Raw genomic sequence first — 11,485 nt, forward strand, 5'->3', positions numbered from 1 at the left:
GTGTGCACGCACACACCCCGACAGGTTAATCCCTGTATCACTGGCTGCCACGGGTTCTCTAAGAAGCTAAACAGGGCATGTTCTGACTTCAACAATGACCTGCTAATGGTTTTACATTTCTCCCAAGTATTATAACCCACCTTTGTCACACTCATCTCCTAATGAAATCAATAAATTGAGGTGAGAGAGAGCTCAAGGGCAACGCCAGGGCCAAGGGCAACGCCAGGGCCAAGGGCACCATGAGACTCTACTAAGCCACAAACCATCATCTTGAGGCGATTATCAGACCTTGACTTTTGCTTCAAGAAAAGGAGTTGCAGATATCCTGGCAAAACAAAATGCCTTCCCATGTTACTTACAAAAAAAGAAGAATGTGCCTGGTAGAGTCGTGATTTTGCTAATACTGAGAAAGCTCCCTCTCACTGAACGCTCCATTCGCATGTCTTTTGGCGGCATATAGTTGCAGTTTGCGGCATTTCAGCATTCTGTCCCTTTCGAAAGAGCGTTCAGAGCCATCAACACGCAGGTACGCGGTTCAGGTTTATTCCCACAGCTTGCCTTGATCCTCTTTAAAGGTTTGTGATTTGGCTCTGCATTCATCTTTCTCTCCAAGTTGCAAAAATCATTTTACATATTTAGTTACTTATTTCTTCCCAATCCTCCCTGGCTCTGGGACGCAACCCATCAGTCACCACCAGCCACCACCTTCTGCTTAAATTACTCTCGAGGCTTCTCATCACTCTTTGGAATTAACCAAACACAGCAGCAAAAGTCCTTAAAATGGTCCCCACCTACTTCGCCCAGAACCCCTGCCCTTCTCTGTCCTGGCTTCAGCCAGGCTGGTCCTCTCTCATCTCTTACAACGCACCCTATGGGCTTCTAATACAGGGCTTTGCATACACAGCCCCCTCCTGGAGCACCATACAGCACTTTCACCTTGGCCTGCAAGTCTCAGGTGCCCCTGGTCCACCTTCAGGCTTCCCTCTGACTGCCCCTTTCCCAGGGATCCTTCAAGGTCTCCCTCCCTAGGTTAACTCTGTTTCTTACACTGCTTCCCAGCACTGCACACAGTTTCTTTCACATCACCTACTGCAGCGATGGTTTTACATTTATTTCAGTGGTTACTTGATTAGGATCTATCTTCTTCCCTGGATCGTAGGTTCCATGAGAGCCGAGGCTAGATATCCCTAGGATCTAGCACAGTAACCAGCACAGAATAAACATTCTTCATATATTCCACGGATGAAAAATATAGGCGCCCAGCCTAGTTAAAGGACACAAAGAGTTTGATGCCATTTTCTCACCTACAGTCCTACTCCAAGTGATGCACAGACAGAGGTCAGATCATGGGATGTGTGTGACTCGGCTGCAGTCATTCCCAATCAAAGTGGCCCGTTGTTCCAAGTCTCAGGTCTCCTAAGAGGAGTGTTAGATTATCCCACATAAAGCCAGGTTGAATCAGCCTTGGTCAGGGGAAGAGGGTCATATCCACAGTCACCTGCCCAGTGGGCCATGAAGACTCCCCCAAAATAAGAAACAATGAACTGAGCAGGCACCCCAAAAGTCATTCAACTCTTCCTATCATTTAGCTACACAGGAAATACAACACGACCCACAAACACATATACCCATAACATTATCCCATGCATTCAGAATTATCCCTGCCTAACACGATACACTGATGGAAACACACTCCCCTTCCCAAAAAGACAGGTCAAGTTGATCCCAAGGCAAGGCCACACCACCGCCACGTCAACATCACAGCCTGTCGGAGTCCAATGTCCCTGGAGACCCTCCTTGATTTCTCTTGCGATGATGCCCTGTGAGCTGAACAGTGAAGGTAACCACATAAACACACTTGGATTTCAAGGGGGAGGAAAAAAAATGAAAGAACAATATTTCCCCCTGCAGGCTGGGCCTCTAGAGAGGAGCTAGAGGGAATCCAGGAGAGGACTGGACACAAGAGGGGCATTGATCTAGAGGCCAGGGTCTCAGCACATGGGGAGAGGGGAGCCACTCGGCATTCCAGGAAAACATTTGAAAATCCCTATCTGGCTGCCCCAGGATGACCCTCACTTCCCCCTTCCACACTGACCTCTCCCCATCCCTTCCCAGCACCACGTGGGGTATGTTCCAAGCCAGCCCTTCTCAGGTTCACACGTGTGGCTGGAGTCTCCCGGGATGGGCTGCCGGCTTATTTACATGAAGCTGGGGCTCCAAAGGTTTGAGATTCCAGACTTCTAATGAGCTCCCAGGTGGCGCCTCTGCCCTGGCCCAGGCACCACACTTTGAATAAAAGGTTCTAGAACTCATTAGACATCTGCATAGCTCTAAGTCAGGCTAAAAGTCAGCAGATAACTAACTGGCCACCAGTCCTGTTGTTTGGCTGTCTAGACTATGTAAGGCATAAATCCATGGACTTCACCCTGTCCTTGATAACTCCCATGAAATGGCTTTGACCTCCCTCCTCTACGCCCAGGGAGCAGCTCCAGGTCCTCCCCAGATGCCTTTTAGTTCAAGTTGTTGACATTCCCAGGGGTGGCTCTTGCCCACATCTCACCTCGTCTGACCCTGTCAGTGACTCTCGTTCCTCTGCCTCACAACAAACCCGTGGCAGCTGGCAGCTGACCTCCTCCCCAAACACCATCACACCAGCGAATGCTAAGGTTTCGTTTGCAGCACACTTGGCCAAAGATTTGGAGTAAAGGGGTTTTGTTACATCAGAGGCCCTCCCTGCCAGGAACATGTACCTCGACTTTTAGATGCCCCTGTTCTCAACAGTCCCGTCATCTCCTTAAGAAAAGATGTTGCTCACCTCCACAGGCCTCTCTTTCCCATCTCCACCCTCAATTACTCATTCCTTTGTGCAAAATAGGGTACTTCTGTCTCCGTTAATGGTTTTCTTCCAAACCACGCCTTTCATCTTAAGCAGGAATTTTGCTTAAAAAGAAAACAGCATATACTCCAAAGAGAATTTACACCATTCTGATAAGGACAGCACATTGCAGTTCATGTTTGCAGTAAAAGCTTTTATTTTCCTCTGCACAAGACCTGGCTTAGACCAAGCCGTGGAGAATCACTTATTCCACTGATTCTTAGTATCCAGCCTGGGACAGCTACTGGGGTTCACATAACCGGCAGCACACCATGACCTTCCTACCTGCTTTCCCGGAAATTGACTTTCATGATCATTTCAACACCAGTCCCTCATAGCAAAATTAGAGCAGTAAGTCTGATGACTTGAAGGGAAAAGAATAATTCAAGCTATTCATTAATTTGAATGATCCACGCCACCCCATCTTTCAGCAACACGTGTAACTGAAAGTTGACTGCACTGTTAAATTAACATCAACTTTAAGCTTTCACTGTAATCAAACCTGCATTACATTATTGTTTAGGGCCAAGGTGTAAATCCCTTGGTGGCTCATGAGTCAACACACCCAAGCCCGGAAGCTGGCTCTCATACACACGCAGCCAGCCCATGGAAGAGCCACGCCAGCAGCCCTTATAACAAGAAGGCATCCTATTTTTATTCTGAAAGTCCTGGACCAAAAATCAGAAAGCAAAGCAGAAAGCATCTGAAAAGAAATGCGCCATTTGGTTTGCCTCCAAACTCACTTGTAAAGACACACGCCCTCCTGTTTCTGTATTTTCCCCTTCAGATTTATGACGTATACAAACAGCGAGAGGACAAACGGCCCCATTAAAACAAATTAATCCTGTTAATGACAAGAATTATAATAAAAACAATTGGGAGGAAGCTCACAGGTAGCAGGTATCCTCCAGGTCCCGGATAACCCTCCATCATGGCAGGTGTCCTGGAACATTCCAGCCACTGGAAAACAAAACTCCAGAGGGGTGGGTGCAGAGAGTCCTGGTTCACGTGCGTCTCTGCAAGGATGGATGCTTGCTACGCCAAGTGTATCTGGACTCTGTGCCTGATCATGATGTGCAACTCGGAAATGTGTTTCCTTTTAGTTTTTTTTCCCTTTGAACAAACAAAACCACGACATGGGCATTAATGCAATTGAGCCCCTTTATAAGAATCCCAGCTGCCAAATGAGAATGGAACATTGTCAGAATGACAGGAATCAGGCCAAGGAAGGGCTGGGGCCCCAGGGGGGAGGGTAGCTCAAAGGTGGCACTCTTGACACAAGGACACCCTACCACAGCTGCACCGGCAAATGCATGTTAGAGAGAGAGGAGAAGAAGAGCAGGGAGAGAGCAGAGAGATCATCACGGAGTATGGAAAACTCACAGGATTTGACCCCAACCGAAGGAGCAAGTGTAGCCTGACCAGGACTTGAGTTTCAGAACCCGTTTTGCAAAATGAGTGATATCTCATGGCTCAGTCCCTGCCTGATCAGGAGCAGAGGCTGTGTAGAGGAGGAGCTGCTGTGAGAAGCCACGGCCAGAGTGTGAATGGAAGCACCCCTCAGTCTAACCATCCTCAGCCCTGAAGCTGCTGGCTTTCTTCCCTAGTCCGTACCCCATCAAGGCAAGGGGGACATATCCCATTTGGAGAGTGTTTCTAAGGGATATTAGTACTCGATCTCATTTAATCTTCACATGAGCTGCAGGTGGGGCTGGGTGGTGGTGTGGTCACCCCTACTTTACAGTCAAGCACACGCTACACATAATAGTAGTTACAGCAGAGAGATGCCCCTGTTGAGATCGTCTAAACCCCAAACACACAGCAACTCGTCCCTTCAGCCAATTATGGTACCACCAGGACCTACACACCCAGAAAACTTTCACAATTTCCATGAAAGAAAAGAAACAACAAGAGCACCCTTTACAGTTTCCACATTATGGTCAGTAGACATTGGAACTAATTCAACAAATCTTGAAACATTAGAGGAAAGCTCATTGCCCTTTACTCAGCATTTTGATAATAAAATGCAATATCAACATCGATTAACTAAACATTATGTTAACTTTACACTGCAAATAATCACTGACTTCTGTTCTTATCTTTGTTTCTAAGCAATGGATAATGCCAATTATTATTAGAATGAGAATTGAGTACTTTGTATTCACAAAGACACTTGGTCAACAGCTTTTCAAGGAATCTTTTAAAGGAAAACAAAAGCAAAAAACCTTGGAACTATGTTTTCAAATGTTAAAGCTAAAGTAAGATATTTAAGATTTATAACAAATTTATTTCTACTTTGATTTATGATTTTTCCTAGGTATGCAGGGATGGTTTAATTAAAAAAAAAATCTATCGGTGGAACTCACCACGTTAACAAATTTAAGGAAAAAAAAGATTAGCTCAATCGATGCAGAAAAAGCATTCCATAAATTTCAAAATTCCTTTAAGATTAAGAAGAAAATCTTCTGAGCAATATATAAGAATTTATTCAGTTACATAAATAGTATTTAGCCAAACTTTCCACAATATCATCCTAAATAGTGCAAACTGACCTCCTTCCCATTAATATCAGTAACGAAGTATATTAGTCCATTCTTAGGTGGCTGATAAAGACATGCCTAAGACTGGGTACTTTATTTAAAAAAAAAAAACAAAAGAGGTTTAATGGTCTCACAGATCCACATGTCTGAGGAGGCCTCACAATCATGGCAGAAGGCGAAAGGCACGTCTTACATGGAGGCAAGCAAGAGAGAATGACAGCCAGGTGAAAGGGGTTCCCTCTTATAAAACCATCAGATCTCATGACACTTACTACCACAAGAACAGCACGGGGGAAAATCACCCCCATGATGCAATTATCTCCTTCCAGGTCCCTCCCACAACATACAGGAATCACAGGAGCTACAATTCAAGACAAGGTTTGGATGGGGACACAGCCAAACCATGTCACAAAGCAACAGTCCCCACAGATGCCACTGTTACTCATACAAGAGTGGTGGGAAATATTGACCCTAAAGCAAACTATCAGGATTTCAAACCTGGCTGGGCTCTTCCTATTGTGTCATCTCAGGCATGATTTAAATTCTGTCCTCCTCAATTGCTTACTGGCAGACTCTCTCCTCCACCAAACTTCAGTCAGGGTCCTCTGAGCCCTCTATTCAATTGGGCCTCGTCCTTGGGCCCTGCCTTTAGCCCACCTCTTCCAGTCGTAGCAAGAATTCCACTAAGTCAGTTTATTGGGAATCCTTGCCTTGATAGCTAATCACCCTCTATATGTGATCAGTTCCTCATCTTCCACCTGTGATGTCTGAGTCTTTGACCTACCTTCAGTAAGAATCCCATACTCTTGATGCCTCCTCTTAAGTCATTTTCCATCTACACCCCCACCCGACTCCCACTCCGATCCTTGGCCATAAAGCCCCACTTGTCTTGCTGTATTCAGAGTTGAGCCCCATCTCTCTCCCAATTACCATAATCTTGACACCTATTTCTATCATCACAAATAAAGTCTTTCTTACTGTTTTAACAAATGTCTGAATTACTTTTTCTTTACCACTACCAATAAAATAGGAATAATAATATAACGTACCTCATAGAGTTGTCACAAGGATGAAAAGAGCTAATGCATGCAAAGTGGTGAGAAGAGTATCTAGCACTTTAAAATTTTCTATGAATGTTAATAATTATTATTGTACAGTTATACATTAAAACATATAAACAAGTGGAAAGCAATCAAGAAAAATGTTAGAAAAAGTATGAGAAAACCACAAATAAATTATTAAAGTTGCTGGAGTACAAAACCATTTTTAAAAATCAATAGCAGTAATAGGCCAGGCGCGGTGGCTCAAACCTTCAGCGCCAGCACTTTGGGAGGCAAAGGCAGGCAGATCACCTGATGTCGGAAGTTCAAGACCAGACTGACCAACATGGAGAAACCCCATCTCTACTAAAAATACAAAATTAGCCAGGCATGGTGGTGCATGCCTGTAGTCCTAGCTACTTGGGAGGCTGAGGCAGGAGAATTGTTTGAACCCAGGAGGTAGAGATAGCAATGAGCCAAGATCATGCCATTGCACTCTAGCCTCGGCAACAAGAGAGAAACTCCACCTCAAAAAGAAAAAAAAAATCAATAGCAGTAATAACCTACATAATTTTTAAGTTAAAATAAACAAAATAATGTTTAAGTAACAACATAAAACTTTTTCAGTAGCAACAAACTATAAGGTCCCTGGAAATAATCTAACAAAAAATGGGTAAGACATTTGTGAGGAACAATAGAGAGCATTTTTCAAAGACATGAAGACAAAGTAAGTTGAAAAGTGTATGTTTACATGTGGAAAGACTCAATCATCTATGCAATTCTCTCAAAATAATCTATAAATTCAATACAACTGCAATCAAAATCTTAATATTGCTTTTCTCAGAGCAGGCAGACAAAAAGCAATGCTCACACTCTCAGATACCAAGATTACTGTAAAGCTATAGTATTTGAATTGTTCATCATTGATATAGGTATGGTCTAATAAATAAATGATACAGAATAGAGAAAAATAACCTTACATGAAATAAAAAGTATAGTACTTTAAGTATGATAGTTAATATTGATGGCGTATTAGTGCCAGGTCCACATGAAGGAATCAGAGTGCAGTAGTGCTCATTTAATACTCAAAAAGTAGTTACTCACAGTATCTCCTTTTACAAATGAGGGGAACTGGGATGCAAAGAGTGTGTGTAAGCAGTCACAGATGGCACACCTACCTCCTCCTAAGTCATGCAGCCAGATTTTGGAGCCAGGCTGTATGCCTCCATGACCTCTGCTGTACCATGTCTTTTAAAAACATGGTACTCTATAAACGCGCCTTAAAATTCAGTAGGTAAAAACTAGAATATTCATTAAATTGCGATGAACAATTGGCTAACTATATCTAACACACACACTCACAGACACATTCCAGAATGATTAGACCTCAATTTAGAAAGTAAAATTTTAGATTTAATTGAATGCCTTCATAGAGTTGGGAAGAGCTTTCCTAAACAAGTTACGAAAGCACCAACATTTTAGAAAAAGATTGATAAACTTAGCTACATTAAAATTTCAAATGATTCTACTGTTTCTCATACTTGTGCACGAAGATTTAGGTACATGGATGTTTACTACAGTGATGTGCAGTGAATTTTACCAGTAAATGCCTAACAACAAGAAAACAACTATGTTGTCCTACGTTTATATGATGATATACCTATACAGTTATTAAAGTGAATGAAGCCAATCTATGTATATCAACACGTATACACTTCAGATATAATTCTAAAAGAAAATTAAGTGCCAGAAACATCAAATACAAAACATTTATGTAAAGTCTAAAAACATATCACATGATATCATCTATCCTTCGTGAGAGCCAGGGACAGGATTAAGGAGGAATAAATGGAAGACTTCACAAACATGTGATCATTTCTTTGCTTATAATGATATCAAATAAAACATTTACAACATCAAATCTAGGTGATAAATACCTGGATGCTCACTTTGTTGCTTTCTGTATTTTTTGGAAGGTTTGAAATGCTTGCTAATAAAAGTGGTTCCTATAAAATCACTCTTGGAGCCAGGCAGAGTGGCTCAAGCCTGTAATCCCAGTACTTTGGGAGGCTGATGTGGGCAGATCACTTGAGGCCAGGAGGTTGAGACTAGTTTGGCCAACATGATGAAATCCCATCTTTACTAAAAACATAAAAATTAGCGGGGCATGGTGGCGGATGTCTGTATTCCCAGCTACTCGGAAGGCTGAGACAGAAGAATTGCTTGAATCTAGGAGGCAAAAGTTTCAGTGAGCCGAGACGGCACCACTGCACTCCAGCGTGGGCAACAAAGCAAGCTTCCATACACACACACACACACACACACACACACACACACACACACACACACTCATATATATATATATATATATATATATATAAAACTCACTCTTTGGTGAAAGGTAGACCTCAGACGGGAAGAGCAGAAGCAAAGAGGGCAGTCAAGTGGCTGCTTCCCAAGCCCAGGCAGAAGGTAGAGGAAGCATGGAATCAGGGATGGCAGCTGAGACACTTTGCTCACAGATTAGATGCAGCAGGTGGATAAAGTAAATCAGAATAATCCAGAAGATCCCTGAGATTTTTCTCCAGGTAGCAAGGTGGCTGGTGGAGCCATTAACAGCTAGAGGAAGGGTGCAGAAGAACAGGTTTAGGACAGAAATTCAGAGGCTTTTGTAGATATTTTGAGTTCAAGATCATTATTAAACATCCACATAAATTGCTGGGTAGACAGTGCACACAGGTGGATACAAACAGAAACCTGGAACTCAGAGGCAAGGTCCGGAGTGGAGATATAATTTGAAAATTCCCCAGCTCAAAGAACGCATTTACAGCCACAGTCCTCGGTGAGCTCTTCCCCTCAGAGAGTGTGGATAGTGAAGAGAAGTAAGCTGAGAACCAAATTTGGAGTGCTCCAAAATTAAGAGGTGAATATCAGGAGAGGGAGTGTGGTCTGCTGAGTAATGGCCCCTCCAAGATGTGTTCCTCATCCCCAGCACCTGCAAGTTGTTCTATTACTTGGGAAAAGAGGCCTTGCAGATGAGTTCAGGATGCTGTAATGGGAAGGATTATCCTGAATCACCTGCGTGGGTGCCTGATGACAATGGTCCATAGAAGAGGAGGCAGGAGACTGCAAAGCAGGGAAAGAAGATGAAAGACAGAAGCAGAGGCCAAAGAGGAGAGGAGGCCCTTAGCTTTGAAGATGGAGGAAGAGGTCATAAGCCAAGGACTTCAGGTGGCCTCTAGAATCTGGTAAAAGCAAAGAAAGAAACTCTCCCTTAGAACCATCAGTAGGAACACAGCCCTGCCATCCCCTTGGTGTTAGCCCAGAAAGATCCTTGTTGAACTTCTAACCTACAAAAGTGTGAAAGATAAAACTCACATTGTTTTAAGCCATTAAGTTTGTGGTGATTTTTCACAGCAGAACAGGACATTAATGCAGGGAGTCACTACAAGAGAAAGTGGCCAGGGAAGCCAATGACAACAGCAGCCATGAGATCGTTTGTGTCCCACAAGTCCATCAAGGAAATTATTTCTAAAAGAAAGGAGCGGAGCTCTGTGCCAGACTTGGCTGAAAGAACTTTGCACAGGATTTGTTAAGGTAGAGGTAACCTGGACAGACCAACTTCATGAAGTAAAGGCTTCCAACATGCATTGATTGGAGGATTAGAGAGTGAGACATCTTAGTAGATGTCTCCTGTAAGGAGCTTGAGAGGCATGGGAGGTCAAACAAGGGTCCCGGGTTACTTTAGAGGGGTCTGAATGCTGATGGGAACGCTCAGTAGAAACTGAAGAACAGGTCTTCACACAGAGGCAAAGGCAAGAAGTGCTGGGGGAATGGAGTGCGGGGCAGCCTCCAAGTCTCTGGCCATGGAGAGAAGCTACAGGAGGAAAGGTGGCAGCGGAGGCAGCTCCTACCCTTCGTCTCTGAAGCTGTGATGGGCATTCAGATTTGTCCCATGCTAAGACAAGGACAGGTCCTTTGTATTCCTGTATCCACGAGGAATTGAACATGAGCCAACCTCTGGAAGGTGACTGAACCTTGAGTGAGGCAGTCCCTACAGCTGAGGGCAATTCCCAGGGAGAGAGGTGAGCGCCCCCCCAAGCTCCTGTCTGCCACAGCTCAACAGTGGATGTGTTGACCCTGAAGAAAGATCTGGGGAGAGCATCACAGTCTCCTCTACAGTTCACCCTCCTTTACATTCACATGCTTCCTCTAATAAGTGTGCCCCCTCAGGGAACAGCTCTGCCAGGATATTGGTTGGACTGGTTACCTGGGAAATTCACAAGAGATTAGAAGAATAAATTTCAACCTCTACTGCTCCAGTTGACCTCAAGTATGGAATGTATATAGGAAGATATGGGTGAAAAGATGAAGTCATCACCTGGGTGCTTCTCTGTCTGCTTAGGGACGTGGGAATTTAGGTAATCAATTGAGTTGGAGGTGAAAGAAAGTGAAGGGGTTTAGGAGGTTGGAGGGGATCCAAGAAGTGAAGGTGTCATTTGGCAGAGCAGAGTGTCCCACCATTTATCAGGTAGAAGACCAAGGACAAGTCACTTAACTGCAGAGTTTCCATTGCCTCACCTTCCCACCAGTCCCATTCTTCAATTGTATGTTTCTTGAGTGCAGAATTCACTTTGAAATTGAAGCATCAATAGTCCAAGGTAAAAGCAGATTAAAAGAAATCATGCGTTTTCTCTTATATTCCCTAGTAAAAAAACTTACATATTCTCCCAAATGCCATACCTTGTATTTTGGGGAAAACAAATCTTAAAGGCAAAACCTGTTTCTCAAACTTGAACATCAGTAAGACAGTCCCAAAGAATTAACGAGTACAGCAAACTCAAGGTTCTCTGGAACAAGTTCAAAACATTAAACTTAGTTTTCAGTGTAATGGTTTTTAAAGGTCAACACAAAGCTTTCTCATCAGCTATATAAAATCTATTATCATTTCTTAGCAAATCTACATCTGTATGTTTCCAAAGGAATAATCTGCTGTTACTCATTTAATGAACTATTTTGTTACCATAAAA

At 43.4% G+C, this 11,485-nt stretch overlaps 1 long non-coding RNA gene across 1 annotated transcript in view; it reads left to right on the forward strand.

Moving 5' to 3' along the window:
* LOC119470549 overlaps nt 1-417 on the forward strand; it is a 2,586-nt gene extending 2,169 nt beyond the window's left edge. The window contains exon 2 of the long non-coding RNA XR_005199457.1: nt 25-417. This is a non-coding gene — a long non-coding RNA (uncharacterized LOC119470549). The remainder of the gene's footprint in view (nt 1-24) is intronic.
* The last annotated feature ends 11,068 nt before the right edge of the window (nt 418-11,485 follow it).

This window comes from Cebus imitator, unplaced genomic scaffold (genome assembly GCF_001604975.1).
Source record: "Cebus imitator isolate Cc_AM_T3 unplaced genomic scaffold, Cebus_imitator-1.0 Scaffold1, whole genome shotgun sequence".
NCBI lineage: Eukaryota > Metazoa > Chordata > Mammalia > Primates > Cebidae > Cebus > Cebus imitator.